At 40.0% G+C, this 21,520-nt stretch overlaps 1 protein-coding gene across 9 annotated transcripts in view; it reads right to left on the bottom strand.

Annotated features, from left to right (window-relative positions):
• Pag1 (phosphoprotein membrane anchor with glycosphingolipid microdomains 1) overlaps window positions 1–21,520 on the bottom strand; it is a 136,291-nt gene that overhangs the window by 68,336 nt on the left and 46,435 nt on the right. The window lies entirely within an intron of this gene.

The raw sequence follows: 21,520 nt of genomic DNA, 5'->3' as shown, positions 1-21,520 counted from the left end.
TGATCTCATGGTATGTTTCTCCATTCGCTGGTGATGGGCCCCACCAGTCGTGGTAGGAGATGCACAAATCATTCTTGTTCTTAAACTAAAATTCCCAGTTCTTCTTTATAGTAGGATGCATACCTGTGTCTTTAATCATATATATATATTACTGAGCCACATCCCCAGCCCTATTTTGTATTTTATTTAGAGACAGGGTCTCACTGAGTTGCTTAGCGCCTCACCATTGCTGAGGCTGGCTTTGAACTGGTAATCCTCTTGCCTCAACCTCCCAAGCCCCTGGGATTGCAGGTATGTACCACTGTGCCCAGGTAAACAGCTTTATTTTAAAAATATGCATCCTTTACAATGTTGTCCTTTTACCGCCGTTTTGAATTCATGTGCCCTTCTCATTTCTCTACCCTTTCTCCTCCTTTTCCCTCTCCATGCATTTGAAAGTACTAGTTCCTCCACCTAAACTCTCTTCTCTCATTCCCTAAGCATTACTAATGCTCCTTAGTAGTCTCCAGAGCCAGTTTCTTTAGGAGTTGTTTGTGACAGCCCCTTCCCATCATTTTCCAGGCACAGCTGACTGACTCCATAGCCCCTTTGTGCTGCACCAAGAGCACTTGGACATTATTTTGCATTTGTCTGTGCACATCCACCTCTCTTCACTGCTGCTGCAAGTTTTCTGGAGGTGGAACCAATCTGTTTGTCCTGCCAAGGTGCTGCACATAGAACGTCCACAAGGAATTTTTCTGGGTAAACTGTATACAGTGCCATAAGACCATAAAACCTACAAATCATTGATCATAGATTTTAATTCTGTGAGAAGCGTCTCATGCAAAGGGGTACAGTATGGTCAGGGCTAACTGCAAATGGCTGATGCACACAATTGAAAATGACTCAAGAGTACTTTTCCACACACTGAATTGGTGGCTGTTTTCAGCTTGTTATTTCTGATGAGATTCATTCTCCTAATCAGCCACATTTAAAAACTTTAGTCTTTCCTGTCAGATACTGCAAACTAACAGCTCCCACCATCAAAGGTAAGTGTATAGATAATGCTGCCTTGTGGGATATGGACTCTGCCATTGACTGATGCTTCCTGTAAGAATCGCTCACTAGAGATGGAAAGTAGACCAGTGGTTGCCCAAGGCTAGAAGCGTAGGAAATGGGGAAATTGGAGTGTGACAGATAAGGGGTAAAGGGCTTCCTTCTGGGTTTATGAAAATGTTCTAGGATTGATTGTGCTGATGGTTTTGCACAACTCTGAATACACTGAAAGCCACTGTACTGCACACTTTCATCCACAGGGTCAAAACAAATAGACCTGCAGTAATGTTTACAATGTCCAAAAGGAAACCTGACAAGCAGGCATTTCATGTCTTGCCCTCCTACTCGGACCATTCCACTTTTCAGTTGTAGCAGCATTATTAGACCTCAGGATGCTCCTTTTCTTTAACAATATCTTCACCACCTCTTCTTTCTCTTTGAGTCACTAAAGAGACCCTTGGTTCAATAAATTGGGAGCCAGAGGGAATTAAAAGCTATTCACTTGGTCCCAGAGCCCTTGTTTTATAGGTGATACAATGACACTGAAGAAAGGAGCCCAAGGATGGAACTGGAGAATATTATGCTAAGCAAAATAAGCCACTCCCCACAGAACCAAGTCTGAATGTTTTCTCTGACATGTGGATGCCAATTCACAATGGAGGAGAGGCAGAATAGAGGTATCTTGGACTAGACAGAGGGGACAGAAGGGAATGGAGAAAGCATGGGGGTAGGAAATATAGTAGAATGAAGCAGACATTATGACTCTATTTGCATATATGATTACATGAGCTGTGTAACTCTATATCATGTACAAGCAGATGGATGAGAAGTTATGCTCCATTTTTGTATGATGTATCAAAATGCATTCTATTGTCAAGTATAACTAATTAGAACAAATAAAAATATATATTTTTAAAAAAGGAAGGATCCCTAAGTGTCAACCGATTCTTAGGTAGTGGAGTTCAGTGAATTCAGGGATCACTGTGCTAATCAGGATACTAGCATGTCAGTGTGTCAGGCAGAGAAACTGTTCAGGAAGACTTCAGAACAACCGAGGCTATGTGTTCCCATAAGCAGACATCATGGGGCCCATCCATACGCTGTTCATATGGACCATCCATCACATGCTCTTACCAGCTCCCCAGTGAAACTTCCAACTTCTAGATGACAGGGAAGGTACCTGGTGGCTGGTATGTTTTCCTGCCCCATGCTTTTCCTTACCACCTTTGCCTGAGAATGACTAATGTTCCATAGTGGTCCATTTCCAAAGCATTCAGCAAAGAGTTAGTAACTGCTTCTGGGGTACAGGAGAGACCTAGCTCCTCCTGGTCTCACAGTATTGAGGTTTCTTTTTCTTTTTTGTGATACTGTTACTAATGATTCATAATTTAATGCAAGGAATAACAAAATATTTGTAATAAGACCTTGATTTCTTTCAATTTTTTTTTTTTTTTTTTTTTTGCAGCACTGGGTATTGAACCCAGGGCCTCACACATGCTAGGCAAGAGCTCTACCACTGAGCGACACCCTCAGCTTTAAGGACTTAATCTTAAAATAAATTCATTGTGTTGTCACTTAATAGAAGCAGAAACCTTCTAAATCAATCGGGTCTTGTTTCTTGAATGTATCTGGCCCTGTACCTGTGATCAGGATCCCACTGGGTCCACCCAGATGGACACACATTGTAGATTTCAATTTTGATAACTATCTCATAACTAAATCTTTTTTGGAGGTAGCTTTTATTGTAATCACAAACAAGATTTTTATCATAAAGGGTGGAAATAATTTCTACCTGTGACATGTCCTTATATAGATCATACATTCTAAAAATTATAGGCTCTTTGTATTGAAATCGGACGATCAGTCACTGAGTTCAAAATATATATTTGGAAAGCCTATAGTTAAGTATAATTAGCCAAGACAAAATTACAGAGGGAACTGTGCAAATATATAAAAAATATTCTCAGAGTTCAGGGTGCTAGGATACAATATAGCAAAAAGCAAACCTCTCATGCACTTATTCACAATCAAATATTCAACCGTGTCACGGCTGAAGGCTCCTCAGATAAGGCATTTGGTTCTTCATTTCCAGTCCCCAAACATGAATCCCAGTTTGGCTTGTTTTCCAACACAAACTCACCTCCTCTGCATGTAGCTTCACTGATACCATCCATGCCTAGACGAATCCTCCCCCTTTACACCTGATCACTGAGCTTCAAGTCCTAACCATCTTTAGGATCGTTCTTTTCCTTCTGTTCTTAGATTCTGTGCAGTTCATTTGATGTCAAATATTATTTTACCAGTCCTATATAGGAGTAAATTCTTGCCCACTCCCACACAGTTCCAGCATAAAGCATACCACATCTTCATTTACTCCATCTGCAGGGAGATGAAGTGAATTATCTATTGAATGATGCAGGGAGGTGAACCCTTGGCTCAGCTCCTTCTCCTTGGGGAGTGGGGTTGTCCTCTGGGATGTGAGTTCTTCTGTGATACTCCAGGTCATAATCCGAGTTGATCTTCTGGGCCCAGTTGGGGGACCATGCTGGCCACTGTGGTCTGCACTTCTGGGGTTCCATATTAGAACAACAAACTCTGACCTCCAACCTGGCCTCTTCTAGTATTAAGGGTGATGTATGAGCCTTGTCCACCAGTGATTTTAACCTATCTCTTAATTTTTCTCAGAACTTGGGAAAGTCACAAAAGTGTCATATGGCTTTCATCAAAGACTCTACTGTCATTCCTGAATGTAAGGAAACTTATATAGACACATTTGTAGAGATTAAAAATGAAACAAAACGTAGGAGTTTGATACTTGTGATTCTGGCTAATGGTTTTGACTTTATCAGCACATTTCTGATATCACTTTTCTGCAGAATTACTATCAAATTAATACAGGCAGGGTGAGTATAAAGCTAATATATGCCACCCACTGTGATCCTGCAGAGTAAGTCTAATTGCACATTGAGCAAGAAGAGAATAAAAGATAAAAAAAAACATACTGATTGATTTTCTTCATCCAACTCACAAGATTTCATTTCAACAAAACCCTTCATTAAATTGACAGAATATCTAAGAGTGAATTTTATGTGACAAGCGTCCTAATGTAACTGCTTAAAAAGTGATGGCAATCTATTATGAACTGAGTTTTCATTTACCCAGGTCTTAAACCTTCACGTTATATGCTACATTATCCTTTGCTGACTCTTATTCACATATACATACAAAGCTATTAATGTACAATGCTGCTCAGAAATAATTTAGTTGCCTAAGTATGTATTTTTTGAGGGGGGTACCTAGGGTTGAACCCAGGGGCACTCAACCACTAAGCCACATCCCTAGCCCTTTTTTGTATTTTATTTAGAGACAGGGTCTCACTGAGTTGCTTAGCACCTTTCTTTTGCCGAGGCTGGCTTTGAACTTGCAATCCTCCTGCCTCAGCCTCCCAAACTGCTGGGATTATAGGTGTGTACCACATGCCCGGAAGTATGTATCATTTTTGAGTGTTCTTCCATGGAAAAAACATTAAGTACAGAAAGGAATTACAATTATGTCCAAGTAAATGCAGCGTCTCAAAAAAATGTTATAGGTCAAATAACTTAGGATGAATTAATAAATTTGCCTTAATTTTAATGGACAAATATTAGCTTTAAAAAAACCGTATTTATTTATCAAATGCTAACTGGATGCCAATCCTAACAAGCACTGACAAGTAGCATGTAACACAACATCATGCTGGTAATGACTCCCGGGTCATCATTTTCCAGTTTTCAAAGATGTGACATTTTTCCTTTGATTCTCCTTTCATTCTCAGTCTTCCATTTAAATTTCAGAGTAAACATTGTCATACCCAGTGTACAAATGGGGAAACTGAGGCTCAGGGGATCAGTGATTTTCTGGAAGAATGGCAAGCCTGGCACTCTAGTCCAGAGTGCTGATGCCTTGTGGTTTATGGATTCATTTGAAGCATCTCCTGTGAAACAATCCCCTGTTGGGACTGGGGATAAAGTTCCTGCCCTCCTGGTCCCTCCCTGTGGTTGCCTTATTAGACATAAATCCAAATCATTTGCTTAGGGCAAATGCTATGTACTATTTTTATTTGATATACGGTTAAAAGCAAAAGTAACTTAGCAAATATTTTTCTATAAAAACAAAAGTAAGGGAAATTGCCTTGAAATTAATACAGCTTAATTATTTGCTTTAAAATTTCAGCACATGTTTCGTTGTCACTCCTCAATGCTCAAAATGGAATGATAGTGTTTCAATTAAAATTGAGACTCTAAATTAAAAATGTCCTTTGGCATTTTTGCAATGAAGCATTTAATCTTCTATCAAACGAATGAGAATTTAATCACATAAATTAGACTACCTCATTCACATACCAAAATATCAGAATTTATCTAATGAAACAAACCTAGATTCAAACATTTACAGGAAGAGCTATAAGACTGTCGCTGGGGAAGATCCTCTTTGGAATTTAGTTTTAAGATTTATGTATCTATATATCACAGGGATCTGAGGTCTGGGTATCCCCCCTCCAGTCAAAATTTTGATTTGAAGTTACCCCTTCATCAGTGCAGTTGTCTTAAAATGCCATAAAACATGGGAGAGAGAACACTCATGCTTAATCCTGAAATGAAAGGTAATTACCTACTGTGCTTTTTATCTCTTTGCCCCCAGATTAATTCATGAGTGGCAAATATGTTTTAGTCAGGCTTCCTTTCAGGTAGAAAGAACAACAGATATGCAAGCAAACATGTTGCAGAGAAACGCAAGGAGGCAAAGAAAAGAAAGAAGGGGTGCCAAGTCAATCAGCCAGCAAGTGGCCTCCAGAGTCATGCTCACCCCACTTCTGCTGCTAAGCTGGGACCCTGTAGAAGGTGTGCTCAGTACCACCTGAGTCATCAGCCTTCTGGAGTTGAACAACAGGGAAGAGGGCCAAAGGGAATCTAAGTTGTCTACAGCATCCTTCCACCACTCTCTTTCTCTCTCTGTAAGACTGTAACTTTCCATTTGTCTTATGCTTTACTTTTCATGAGATAAAGTAGTGTGTGTTTTAAAAGCCTCTTACTGAATGCAGCGTGATTTCTCATGTGGTATGCTTTCCTGGGTCAATCTCTAAGCTGTCGCTCTTATCATCTGGGTGCTGGGATACATAATGTGATGCCAACTCTATCACGTGCCCAAGTTAAGCCTGGTCCACAGTGCCTGAAGGCTCTGCTTTCTTATGTAAAATGAGCACAACCTTATTAGAGTCCCTCTTAGATATAGTAAGAGGAAAATTAGAACAGAGAGGTTCTATTTTATATAAATCATGGTCAGGTGCCCTTTACAAACTACTTAAGCTTTTTGAAACCATCAGGCCCAGAGTGCCATAAAAATTGCTATGGAAGTATGGATCCACTTAGCATTTCTCTTTTTGAGCTGAATTAAATAGAAACCTAAATCTTCTGCTTAACTTTTCCACATTCTTTGGCTTACTGTACATATCTAAGATTTTGGCAACCTGTAGGAGGTGGGGTACAGAAGAGTCTTGGTTTACAAACAGATTTTATTCCAGGAGTTCATCTTCCAGCCTGTCACTGCTAACACAGAATGCACTTTCTCACCAGAAAGTGAAGGTTGCAACATCTTCAAAGATCATAACAATTTTTATGAAGTAATATGACTTTATAGAAAACAGAAGGACAAAAAAATAAATGCTATTGTATTTAAAGTTTCCTTTCATCTTATAAAAATAGTTACCAAGTTGCTATCAGCAAATATATACTGTTAAGTACCATTTTCAGTTACGACATCAAAAATACTTTTCTGTTTCAAAACAGCCTGCGTATGTCATTTAAAACTTACAAACTATTGGACATTTTTATATCCTTAGTCCCTTCCTCATTGTTGAAGCAAATAGTTTCCAAATTCTCACTTTTTAAAAAATGAACTATTATGAATGATTTCAGATTTGTCTCCATGACACCAAGTCATGATCCCCTATGACAGAAAATTTAGCATGCTGGAGAAAAGCCCTTTATTTATCAATATTGAGATTACTCTTCATCTACTCAGCTAATGATAGCACCTGTGAATGACAAGAACAGGACCAGAAAAACTAAACAGAGATGCAGAATTAATTAGCATGAATCTTCAAAGGTGGTGGTGGTGGTGGTAGTAATGATAACTATAGCATCAAATATGACCACTACAACTTCCTAAGCACTCACCACCCGCTGTGTTTTCTCCAAACATTATTTCTAAGCAATTTTTATAAAGTAGGCATCATTATTCCCCATTGTAAGCATGAAGAGGGGTTAAGTGACTTGTTATGATTTATATGTGGAAGCTCATGTGTGAGACAATGCAAGAAGGTTTGGAGGAGAAATGATTGGGTTATAGCCTTAGCCTAATCAGTGAATTAATCCCTCATGGGATTAACTGAAGAGGTAGGGTGTGCCTGGAAGGGATGGGGAAATTGGGGCATGGCTTTGGATATATCTTTGTATCTGAGAGTGGAGTCTCTCTCTCTGCTTCTTGATCACTATGATGTGAGCTGCTTCCCTCTGCCACACTCTCCACCACGATGATATTCAGTCTCATCTTCACCACCAAGAAATGGAGCCTGCCTTCTATGGACTAAGATCTCTGAAACTGTGAGCCCTTCAATAAACCTTTCCTCCTCTACAATTGTGCTGGTTGGGTCTTTGAGTCACAGTAGTGAGAAGGCTAAGACATGATTCTAAGGCCACTCAGTTTCCCTGATCTCAGACTGCCTGCTCTTAGGAAAGGATCCCTGGATGGGGCTACTGACCTGCTAAGACCTCTTCACTGAAGACCTGAAAGAGGTTTCTACGTGGGACCTGGTGGGGACACTTTATGTGCCACCCTTTAGCCTAGGTCAGAGGTCTTCAGGGGCAGGAGCCCTCAGTACCACCAGCTGATGGAATAGTGACAGAGTAAAAGCAGAAGCCACCACTTCTGTAAGAGGAGATGGACAAAGGGACATTGTGGTGGAATTTTACCTTCATATCTTTCACCACTTACTTTTTTTCTTCTATTTTTTTTCAGTTATTCTGAAGTCTGATGGTAGGTGGCATTTCTTCTTTAAATTGGAAAGTAAAATCATCCTTAATTTGACAGTAATTGAGCTATATCATTCTTTACATGTCGGATCAAAATATACCTTTGAAAGTCTACAGATACTTATAATTACAGGAAGTGTTTGGAGAAACATACTAATGTGTTATATAATCATTAACCAAAGAAAAATATTAATCATGAAGATCACTGTTCAGCCCAGGGAACTATTATTCTTCGGCTTATTTTGTATGAACAAACTCAAATCCTTACGTTACACAAAGGCTAATGTCTTTGCTCAGAGGATTAGAATTAATTTATGACTTCTGCTTTTGACTTAAGTGCTGTAAACAGCTCTGTTGTTCTTGGAAAACAAAGGCTGTTCCTGCGTAAGTTTTCCAATAGAGAAACTGAAATTAAAGTACTATGAAAACATTTGCTGGATAGAACAAATGCCAAGATCAAAGATGCTAAGACACTGAGCGGATATTTATTATCCCCACTAATCCTTTTGTATTTCAAAGTTTATTTATTTTTACTATGCTCTTCTGTTCTCTTCACCAGTTATTACACCAGAATTTGAAATTCTGAAAAGAGAACGCAGAGTTCATATTATCATGAGCTTTACAGTAATATTCAAGTAATACCGATGAGGGTGAAAATGCATTTATTATCTGACTATGTTCTTTGGATGAACAAGAAAAAAAATGATAACCTGATGTTAGAGTTTTAACTTCCTACCCCCAAAGATGTCTTGCATAAAGAACAGAGATTTAGTTTTAAAATAGTAGAGACAACTCAATACATCAGATAGCCACGTACATTTTGGTATATCTCAGTAGAGAAAGTACACTTTTTACAACATTCTGACCTTCTACTGTTTCTAAGTTCTTACTTGTGAAGCAGTTTCTAAAGTTAAGAAATATACCCATCTCTGCATGGCTTGCTTGTGAGTAACACAACAGTAGTTACTCTCATCTTGCATACCATATGGCAACTTCTCAGGGACTGGACAGGGAATTTCTGGTCTGACTGAGGGTGGTTCCTGAGAATACCAGAATGAGGAACACTGACTGTCACCATCTTCAAGAAGTTTATGTATGTAGAATCAATGAACAGGTTTTGATGACAGATTAGGCATGGACGATAAAAGGGAGAAAAGCACACTGGCATATGATAGTACCACTAACTGGGACAGGAAACTCAGGAAGAGGAACTGACTTCAGGGCAGGGAATAAGCACACAAAGAATTCAGTGTAGTCAATGTTCATTTTAAGGTATATGTGGAGCATGGAAGGAGAAATTTGAAGTGTGGCTGAAATTCACAATTGAAGATTCTCAGTAAAAGATTGAAAGTAGTAAAGCAATATCAGGGAATGCAAAACTTTTCTTGTGAAAGGCTGAGGAGTAAATATTTCAGGCTTTGTTGACCACATGTTCTCTCATAGCTACTTGACCCTGCCATTGTACACAAAAGCAGCCACAAACAAGAGCAAAGAGTGAGTGTCACAGTGTTCCAATAAAACTTTATTTGCAAAATCCAGTGCTGGAATGTATTTGGCCTGCAGGTCAAAGTCTGCCCATCCCTGAAACAGATGACAAATGAAGCCCTGGGAATGGATGAGATAAACCAAAAAGAGCATTCAGAAGACAAATTTGCTATCCTATGAAATTTGAAAACACATAATTCGGAATTTTGATCAAGTTCAGTAAGGATGTATACTATATACGAGGTTTGCAGTTGGACAGATGGAAAATCCCTGGCTCTGGGTTATACCAACAGGGCAAGTTATTTAATCTCTGAGGCTCAGTTGCTTGGACTGCACAATGAGAATATGATGATTACAGATAACTCTGAGCACAATGCTAAAGAATGTATTAATACCAATGCTCATAATTAGGAATTTTCTGCTACAATTTGCCGATATGGAGGCACAAAGGGTGCTTAAGAAACCTAAGTGACCTGGTTAGTAAGTGGTAGGAGCGGTTGGATTCTAGCCCAGCAAGTTGGCCCTGAACCCCTTTGCTCTTCATCATCCCCATACCTCAAAAGGTCATGATGAAGGTTAGATGAGAGGGAGGAGCCTTTTATAATTGCAGGAGTGTGCAGAAAGAACCCAGCACAGCCTCTATTATTATAACCTTGAGTGATGTTAATAGCCTAAGGATATGAAGAGGTCTAAGACAGGTCAGTCTTGTCCAAGACACGCCCCATCACTGATTTTCTAACATTAGCTCAAGTCAAGTTCTTTGTTATTTTTTGGTCTGTCTTTCCTCTGAAGAGGGGGTGCTGAGGATGGGAAATAGTAGCAGCTTTCGATACCACCTGCATGGCAGGTGCTCATTTTCACCAAGTGTACCTAATAAAGTTGGGCTGGTGCTTCTTGGTATAGACACAATGAAGCTTCCAAAAGGATGATTTCTTTTCTTTGCACTGCTGGTGATTAAACCTGTTTAAGAATCTACCGGTCCTTTCTGGAATCCTTGATAGATTAAGTTTTAATAAGCATTTAATCTTGGCAGGAATTAGGATTAGGGTTTGGGAGATGGGGGTGGGGCAGAGCTTTCACAAAGAAATCTTTGACCAAACAAGTCTCCCCTCTTCTGCAGAGTTCCCTAATTCCCTGGGTCCCCAAAGCTCCACTACTCTTGGCACATGCTTGATACTTACTTAAATCAGTAACTATCATCAACAGTTCATTCTGTCACTTCCTCTGGAGAAGGAGTTATTTTCCTGACATGTAGAATAATGCCCAGCAAAGGGATTTACATATATGGTAGCAAGAAGTAAAAGAAAAGTCATTAACCAAAAAAGAAAATGGGATTTAAGTTATAAGTAAAAACAGCCAGTTTTCAGATTCTATTTTGTCAGAGATACTATTTTTCTAGGCAGTTTTGGAAAGTTTAATAATCACATGAAACATACCCAATTATCATTTAAATTTATCAACTGTTACTAAGCTGAAGTTAAAATCAGCTCTTAATTTTCCCAAAGAATATGAACCCTGGGATGAATGATCCCAGCTCAGGAAATGGATTAAGTATTTGAATCTTAAGAAGCCAAAGATGTCACAGCAAGAGAAAATATAAAAATTGGGATTTATAAGGGCAGACAGCGTTCATGACATTTAAAAATCGGCTTATTTCTGTAAGTATTCCATGTAACTATACAGCTATTTCTTGAAATAATTGTCAGTATCTTAAATATGTACTTCTTGACAAAAAGACTCAATAAATGTTTCTGTTTAACTATTTAGAAATACTACAACACTTCACAAAATTAAAAAATGCCTTGGGTGCTATGTCAATGTCAGATTAAAACACCAGGGTTTACAGCTTGAAAAAATGAAGCACAGGTTGAGGGTGTGGCTCAGGGGTAGAGTGCTCAACTAGCACATGTGAAGTCCTGGGTTTGATCCTCAGCACCACATAAAAATAAATTAATTAATTAAATAAAAGTATTGTGTCCAACTATAACTGAAAACAAAACAAAACAAAAAAAAATGAAGCACAGATCCTGGTTGGAAGATGTAAGTCAAGGGGCTATAGATAGGATAGATAGCATTCGGTCCCCGGTCAGCTTTGGAGTTTCTATGAATTACCTGCAATTACAGTTAAGACTTTCATTGACTCTGTCTTTCTTTACACATGGTCTAGAATTGTCATTAGACTTCTAAGGAGTCTATTGACTCCCCAAAACCAAATTAGTTTCTGCAAAACTGGCTTTCTTTAAATACATCTATGCTATTTAAAAAGATGAAGTATTTCTCTTAACCTTCCACTTTTGAAAGAACAGATAATTAGATTACCAGTTCAAATTAAGTAAGTAAAATACTTGTATTTCTGCACTAAACCATGGGCATTAGAACCAAACTCAAGATTTCGTCCTTAGTGCAAAAGTCAGTTCTCCTCCCACTGTTTACCCAGGGTAACTTAGTCTTAACTTAGAATTCTTAGTCTTTTCAATATTATCAAGGATTTAGGAATGCAAAATGAAAGACAAAAATCAGTAGACACCCCAACAGCTAAGTACTTCTGAAATGATAGTAATTAGCACACTGTACCTTTAAATTAATCTTTAGAATTAACTCTACTTAAAAGTGAAAAAGCATGCAGTATGAGAATGTTATCATTGAAAGCTATTTTTCTGAGGTTAACCACAGCAAGTTAGGGAAAAATAAAAGTAAGAACTGAGAACTCCCAGTATTCCATTCACAAACAATAATACATTCTCCTTAATAAATAAAAGGCATTTTAGCATCTCTTGGGAAACAAACCGACCTTTCTAGAACAAAGTAAATTTCTCTTGGGGAATAAGATTTTTAGAGACTTAACGACATTAACAGAAGGTTTTTTTCTGTATCTCCCTGCAAATTTAATTTTCTGCCTTTTCTCTGTTAGTAGCCAAGATCAATTTGGAATACCTTTTTTTATATTATTGAAAATTGGTGAGCAAGAATCTCATTAATGATTACAGGTCACTAATGTACAAAGGTCACCACTTCAAAGAGTAAAAGATGGTCAGAAATGAGTCAACCTTCCTAAATTCATAAGTAACAAAAGCCTTGAGATTCAAAGCTCTTTCTGTTTTACCTGAAATCATTTAATAAACATCTTTGGTGAACACAGAACCAACATTTCCTTGTGTTAGTCTGACATGAGCCCAAAAAAATTGTATTCCACAGGCTCCACAATGGCTTCTCCACTCCCTGAAACAATAGTATAATTCATAACACTCCAAATTATGTCTGTTTTGCATAAATGAAGTAGACCTTGTAGAAAAGACTGGATTCATTATCATGTAAAATACAGCCATTAGCAGAAAATCTAGTAATTATATTCCCAGACATAACAAGATCAGACTCTTAGGCTATTGGGCTGGAGTTGGGGGATGAGAAGTGAAGTGTTCCTAAAAGAAGAAAGCCTTTCTTCTCAGTTGTTCACAGGGGTAAATGAAATAATAGGATCAGAAAAGGGAGCCACAGCAGGCCAAGCCCCAAGTCGACCATCAGAACAGAGCACACTGTCCAACCACTGGTTTGTGTTAACCTCAATGTAGGTGATTATTAAATGTGTGTGTTTCTAGTTCAAAACCTTTCTTAAGCTGTACTGTGGCTGAAATATTTTAGGATTCATCCCAAATGCCTAGCAGTTGACACACTGTATCTCTGTTCTTGTTATTATGGTATGGAAATGAGGTGTCCCCACTAGATGTCATACGTGAGACAATGCAAGAACCTTCTCGGGTGAAATGATTAGATTATGAGGTGTGGCTCAATAAGTGGCTTAATTCATTGATATGGATTGACTGGGGGGTGACTATGGGCAGGTAGGATGTGGCTGGAGGAGGTAGTTCACTGGGGGTGTGTCTTTGGGAATATATTTTATCCCTGGTGAGCTGAATGAACTCTCTCTACTGCATGTCCTGAGCTGCTTTGAGTTGGTCAACCATGTACTGAACCTCTGAACCATGAGCCCAAAGAAACTTTTTCTCCTTTCAATTGTTCTTTTCATGTGTTTTTGTCACCTTCTTTGCCACTGTGTCCTTCTTCTATAAGAACAATTATAGAGGAAGAAAAGTTTATTTGGGGATCATGGTTTCAGAGGTCTTAGTCCATAGATGGCTAACTCCATTGCTCTGGGTCCCAGGTGAGGCAGAACATCATGGCAGAAAGGAGTGGAGGATGAAAGCAGCCTAGGACACAGAACCAGAAAACAGAGAGACAGAGACAGAGACTCCACTCACCATGGACAAAATATATACCCCAAAGGCACAGTCCTGTGACCCACCTCTCCAGCCGCACTCTACCTGCCTACAGTCACTACCTAATTAATCCCTATCGGAAGATCAACACATTAGTTAAGGTTCTCATAATCTCATCATTTTATCTGTAAACTTTCTTGTATTGTCTCAATATTTTGGAGGACACCTCATCTAAACCATAACATCAGGTCTTTTGGTCAGAGCTACAAAAAACACCCGAAAATACTCATTCTACCCATCAGATGCCAAAACTAGGAAGAAGGTGCTGATTAATGACAAAAAGGCAAAGCGTAAAGCACCAGATTCCAGAAGATGGGGCGACCAAAGCAAAGCCTAATTCCTCAGTAATGATGCAGTGGCCGGGAGAAGGGGCACAGGGAAAAACTCAGAGAAGCAGCACATGGATGGAAGGGACATCCACCAACGTGTGCCAATGCCAGGCACCACACGGGGATACCATTGAGGACATGGGGTGAACAAAAGAGGTAGGTCTCAGCTGTCTTCCCTCTAGAACAGAGAAGACTGACAATGAAGTAATAGATAGGGAAAGTAAATTCAAAGGGGTCGTGGCTCAGTGGTAGAGCACTTGCCTAGCATGTGTGAAGCCCTGGGTTTGATTCTCAGTGCTGTCTATAAATAAATGAATAAAATGAAGGTCCATCAACAATATTAAAGACATATTTTATTTTAAAAAAGGAAATATTTCCTCTTTAGAAATATTAAAAAAAGGAAGAGGAGAAAACAGTCATGGAGCACTTTGGGGGGTTTCCTGAGACACGGGTCTTGGGAAAACCTTTCTGAGGAAGTTTCAGTGACAGGCAGAAACCATCTTCTATACTTTAACCTATAAAAACCATCTCTGATGGAGCAAGAGTACGGATAGCATGCTGTAGTGTCATCATTTGATGGTTTTCACCAGATTGTGTGTGTTTGAGGGACACTTTCAAATATCAGAATATTTATCAGATTATACAAAGGGATTATAAAAGAGAGTAATTCAAAATCACTCAACAATATATAGAGTCCTGTCAATCACAACACAACAACGCCTTAGTTATCACAAAAGCGCCCACACTCACACCAACAGTCCCGGGTGTACTTCTGGGTTGCTATTTGTAGCCTACTCCACCCTCTCCGGTAGTCAGGGACAAACACGTCTCCAGGTAAGCAGATCGTTTATGAGCAGAGGCTCAGACATTAAACTCCTTGCATTTGCGTGTCCTTTGCAAACATAACCTGTTTGGCTTTAATAATCATTAACAACACTTTTAACTGTATGTACACACGTTGTACTTATATATTTTACTGCGGTAAAGTACATTTTAAACAATAGGTGAGCAACAGGCAAGGAACACAGTAATGGAATGGTGAACCCATTCTAAGGTTTTAGTTTCCTTGCTGTAGCATGAGGAGATATTTTTCATTCTTGACAGGATTATCAACCTCCCCCCCGATCCCCCCTGTATGAAATAGGAGATCTTATTTCTTTTTGCTTTCTTCCTTGTTGGCTGATTCTTCATAAAGTCACCATAGATAGACCTAACTTTTTTTGGTGGGGGCTGTACCAGGGATCGAACCCAGGAGTGCTTAACCTCTGAGTCACATCCCCAGTCTTTTAAAATATTTTATTTAGAGAAAGGGTCTTGCTAAGTTGCTTACAGCCTTGCTAAGTTGCTGAGGCTGACTTTATACTCATGATCATCCTGCTTCAGACTCCTGAGCAGCTGGGATTATAGGTATGTGGCACTGCACCTGACTTGACTTTGTCTTTTTATGAAGTACCTTTAGAAGCACATTAATACCGTGGTCAAATTCCATCATTGCTGATCTCATGGCTATAATGAAAACCTATTTTAGAAAATATTAAGAAAGCATGAGAGTTTCCTATTTGGCAAAGTGATATGCTGTATAGCATTTTAGATACCAATTTTAAAATCTACCAAGGGAGAAGGGGAAGATGGTGAAGATAAAGGAAGAAAATCATACATAGAAGAATAATCCAGAACTGCCTCTCTTCCAGGTCATTAATAACCATGGGAGACTTGAACTTTCAAAGTCTAGAATAAAATCACCATCTAGAGCTGGGCCATCTGTCCTGGGGTGCCTAGGCAGAGCCACTGCAGAACACGTGATCTCCTCTACTCAGGCTGCCTCAGGTAAGGCATAAGAGCCAAGGGCCTCTCCATCTTAGTATGGTATTGGTGAGGGGCTCCAGGAGGGTCTTCATTCCCAGAGTGGCAGACTCATCAGAGATTGTCGATGTCATGGGAAAGGAATATGGAAGCACCTTGCAGCTGTCTCTGGTTCGAGAAGAGGCTGGAAGTAGAGCAATTCTATCCCCCTTGCTCACCAGACTGGCCTATAGTTCTGTGGCTCACAAGAGAGTCCTCCATGTGCATCCCTAGTCAGGTTCAAGACACTGAGAACCAGTGAAGAAGTGCTTTCTCCACTGTGGTGGAGATGGGAGAAGCTTTCCAAAAGGGACTTCCCTGGCATAAGAAGGGGATGGGACTCGGAAGGGAATGCAGGAGGAGAGAGAAGGGCTGAGACCCTCATGAAGACAGGTGAGATCTGGATAGTACATGATCTGGCTGGAGCTATAATCACTATTGTTGAAATACCATGCCATCATCCTGAGATCTAACAGGATAAAGATGCTTAGAGGAATCTTTAGAGGATAAAGATTTCTCTAAGCTGGGTCTGAGGGAGGCTGAGAAGGCTGAGAGAAGGGAGGGCCTTACACCTCCCCACCCAGCATGAGACTCCAGGGCATGTGAGTTGAATGGGCTTTGGTCAACTCCCCTGCATTGGCTCCCGAGGCAAACCCAGGCATCAGAATGATGAGAAGCCATCACAATGACTTCCCTATTGTCCCGCAGAGATGATTGAGGGTGCACAGAGAAGGAAGGGTCCCCCTACAACAAGGTGACATTGTCAAAATGCTAGAAACTGTGGGTGATCCTTGAAGTCCAGAGATGGACATCATCCTGATTTAGGAATCTAGACATGGTAGCTGTCTGGCTATGTCGTTTGCTACTCTGCTGATGACCAGGGTTGAGCTGAGGAGTAAAGATGGAATCAAACACAGGGCCAAGGAGAATGACTTCCTGATCCGTTCCCTTGAGGAGTGCAGCATTCATTAATTTAAAGAGAGCAGATGGTCAGTGTCAAATAACGTCAAGTGGATTGTATTCAGGAATGTTAAAAAGACTTTGGAGGACTTGGGCAAAGCTGGTTAGGAAATGTAACAAGCAGCCCTTAACATAATGGTTGGATTCCAAACGGCAACCTCATTTTTCTTCAAAGGAGTCCCCTAGAGAAGGTTCAGGTTAGGTAGCTCACTTCTACTGAGAGACAGACCCCAGCTCAGGCCTCCAGAAGGAAGAGCTGAGAATCCTCTCCTTCATGAGATGAGCAGCAATGCTTTGAGCTTAACGGGAACAACTCTCCAACATCAACTTGCCACCAGGCTGTCTCAAGAGTCCAAAGCTGATGAGACAAAGGAAAACAGGTGTGACTCCTAGGAACTGCCACTGAGACCAGAGTTCATGTCCTTTTCCCTTCCCATTCCCAGAACCTTCCTCTGAAGAGCTCACTTCAGTTGCTACCAGAAGAGAGGAAAGAGCTGAGTCCAAAGAGACAACATCTTAAACACTTCTCTCAACCTTTGAGGAGGGGCTTGGACTCCTGGGAGCCGCAGGCCAGGCAGGAACCCCCCCCCAACCTCATCCCCCATCTGCACTGTGGATCTCAGTTCCCAGTCTCTGAATTCCAGTTGTGCACCCTGGGCTGTGAAGTTTCTAGAGGGAATCATGGCCAATGGTAGCAGAGCAAATTATGTGAGATTTTGTTTTCTTTTCTTTTTTTTACAGAAAATCATGGGGTTTTAAAACTGGAAGAAAATATTTTGTTTATGAAAAAATAATCCTCACTTCCCTATCCTATTTTTCTTTTTAAATTTCCTCCTTTGAAAAAAATTCTACTAGTAACTTTTAAATGAAAAACACACAGAAGACTATAGAAAATAAGAAATGAATACCTGTCAATTTCACCCTCACTTACTGTTCTTTAAATGAGCAAACAAAACAATAATATAAATAAAGCCTCAGTTCCAAAGAAGTTCAGGAACCCACCTTAGGTCACACAGCAGCCATCAGTGAACCACAAAACAAACCAGTGTCTAGGTCATCTGATTCCCCAACCAGTTCTACTGTGCTAAGATCAGATTCCTAACAGAAAATGGGACATTTGAGCTTCCAGATGGTGATACTCTAGCCATCAGATGCACTTTCCAACCACTAGACAAAATCAGTTAAGGTTCTAGGCAATATAGAGCATATTTTTTCAAGCAAATTTAAAAGGTCTCATGGTAATTTTTATATGCTATGAACACTTTTAAAAGAAAATAGACTATTCATAATACACATTTATCAACTGTTAGGATTATACATGATTTTACAAGGCCCAGCTACAGTGAGAGTTGTTGCATATATTTTAACAAACCAACAAGGACACGAAATATTCCAAAGTGAATATGCTCATGTCGACTGCCTTCTGTGCGGAAAAGCCCACCTCTGGAGCTCCCTGCACCAAGAGGCAGACTCTGAAGGGATGATAACAGGGCTGGCAATCCTTTGCAAGTGAGCAGACAGATTTAGTGTCATCAAGGGATCAGAGCTGATGCCTGGGTTCTATCAGCCTGAGATTCCAACAACCAGTCATGTGTCTGATCCAGTCAAGGCCTGGTTTTAGTCACAGTGCAATTAGGTTCATTTGCAAAGAAGCACAGAAGAGAGAAGCAGGAGGTTCATCCTATGCTGAAGTTTTCCTTTTACTTATGGAGGCCTGGAAACTGCACTTCTCCAGGCTTATGAGGTTACCCTCTGGCATCAGCTCATTGATTTCTGAGTCTTACAAAAGCTCTTCTTATTGTGCCTGCACCACAGATTTACACTGCTGTAACTCCTGTCAGACATCATTTTAGCTTTATGAATAAATAAAACTATGCTCTAGGGAAACATTGATTTAAGAAGAAAAATCAATGCCCATCTAGCATGTGACAGACCTGAGCTTTAAGGCTGCTTATCCCCAAAGTACAAGGCAATACTAAGTATAAGACCTCATTTTTTGTTTCCTTATAAAAGGTGAGGGAGGAGGACCAGGGAAGTGGCTCAGTGGTAGTGCACTTGCCTGGCATGTGCCATGCTCTGTGTATTAGATCCCCAGAATCTCTCTCTCTCTCTCTCTCTCTCTCTCTCTCTCTCTCTCTCTCTCTCTCTCTCTCTCACACACACACACACACACACACACAAAAGTGACAGTATGTGAAGTAGGCAGGCAAAAAATTGTTCCACAGTCCTGTCAGGATCCTTTTCTTTTTAAAAGTAGATACCTGCTATTTAAAAAAAAAAAAAGGAAAGAAAAAGAGAAAAAAAAGGATACATGAATGAAACCATGGTGGCAAATCTTGATCATCTGTGAACCTAGCTCGTGAGTACACAAGGAGTCACAATACAATCCTCCCTGTGAAATTGTTCATTACAGGAATTTTTAAATGTGCACATGTATGTTTGGTAGAAATTTTAGAAGGCTAGTGTCAACCAAGCTGCTGACCATGGTTCTCTCTGGGTGATGGATTCAGAAAGAGACTTCTTTTCTCTGGTGAAGTTTTGTATTTTTCAACTATCTGAAGTGAATAGGTAAGTGGTTCTTATCATTTAGAATACAATGAATGTAGGAAAGGATAGAAAAAAAACAACAAAAAGATGAACAAGACTCATCACAGGTATCTTATTGACTGTCACCCTGGAGACAGCTATGATGTACATCAGAACACGTGTATTCCAGACCAACTCTTCTTCTTGTTCTTGTGTGTTCCACAGGGCACAAGCAAGTTGCCATTAAAATGGACTGATTTCAAAAATAAAGCCAATAGCTTATGCTGAAATTAACTTCATCTTTGTGAGCCGAAGATAAAACGTGAGACAATCACCTCACAACCTAAGCCAATTTTTACAGTGGAGACAGTTGTTAAAAGTTCTGACATGTCCTGTGGTAACCTTTGATTACAAAGCCACTCCAGAAAGCCTGGCTCTTGTTCAACATCAGTCTGAATTAAAAATGAATCCCATTCTTTTCCCTTAGCTTCTCAAAGATGTGGTTCATGGCTAATTGTGCTAACTGTGGCCTCTCGAGAAACACACTTATTTGTTGATTTGGGTTAGGAACTTCAGTCTCACTGGACAGTGAGTGATTCTGTGTTTTCATTGCTTGTCTTTCTAATAACTAGGAAGGACAACACTGGAAATCTGAATTGCACATCCAATGCATAGGCAGGTTAGAAGCCAAAAAATGGTTTGGGACACTTTAAATTTTGAATTCCACATTAAAACATCACAAAAGTAGCTGGAGAAGCTACTGCCTGAATCAACTTCCAAGATGGACATGATAAAGAGTTTCAAGTACTAAAAAGATGTCTCCACCACATTGGTATTGATACCAGCAGAAGAGGGAAAGGGACCCTGTCTTGGTGTTGGGGGCTCTTCTTTAACACATGGATATTAAAAGGAAAAAAAAAAGGAGAGTCTGATTGTTGAGAAAAAGTGCTTATATGCAGTCAGAAAAAAAGCACAGCTTGAGATCAATTACTTAGCATGAATACCTTCTTTTTTATTATTACAGTGTTAGAGATACATTCATTTAAAGAAATTAGAGCATTCTCTTCTTGTGACTATGTGCCAGGCATTTATGAGAAGTTGTAGTACATAAATAAGGTCTGAACTTTGCCTTGAAGTTTTGCATCAATAGGAGGGTCAAATACATAAGTAGATGACCATAATGCAGTATGATTAGAGACAGAACTGAGGGACTGCGGGAGTCCAGCTATACCTGGAGGAATCAGGGAGGGCCTCTTGGACAAGATGGAAACAGGTAGGTCTGGAGAGAAGTATTAAATTTATCCTGAAAAAGTCACGTGTGCCTGATGGGGCATGATATGTTGGAATACCCCAAGAAAATCGGTACTAATGAAGCAGAGGCCAGAAAGCAGGGAAAGGCAGGCACAGTGCTGGAGTGTGGGCAGAGATCTATATCAGGGAGGCTGGAGCCGAGGTTATAAAGGCCTACAGAAGTCATTGAGAGGGACACTGTGTTATAAATTTGGGAACAGGGTCTACAGAATGGGACCGTCTGTTGGAAGAGAGCTACAATAGTTAGCTCCAGGCACTGATCTGTGAAGAGGTAATGAGGATCAGAACGAAAGCCCTGGCCAGTGGGAGGCAGAGAAGGGGAAGGTCAGAAAGATACTTACAATGAACATTTGTAAGAGCCGGCAGTGAGTATCTGACCTCACCAAGCGCCAGTCCTTGGTCTCAAAACTTTCATATATTATCTTAGATCAAGAATCTGGTGTGGGCTGAATGAGGGGGATGAGGCAATGACAGGACCGAGATTTCTGGCTTGAGTTACTGGGTCAACAGGGATGCCATTAATTGAAGTATTGATTCCAGGAAAGGCAATCAGTTGCAAGCACAGGATGAGTGAGGGAGGCGGGGGAAGACGCTTTCATTGTAGACCTATTAGTTTTTTTTTTTTTAATTTTATTTGTTCTTTCTAGTTTATTAGTTTTGAGAGCTACTTGGTACACCTAAATAAAGC

The sequence above is a fragment of the Ictidomys tridecemlineatus genome, chromosome 7 (genome assembly GCF_052094955.1).
Source record: "Ictidomys tridecemlineatus isolate mIctTri1 chromosome 7, mIctTri1.hap1, whole genome shotgun sequence".
Lineage (NCBI taxonomy): Eukaryota > Metazoa > Chordata > Mammalia > Rodentia > Sciuridae > Ictidomys > Ictidomys tridecemlineatus.
The sequence above is the reverse complement of the archived record's forward strand: the minus strand, read 5'-3'. Positions and strand labels throughout refer to the sequence as shown.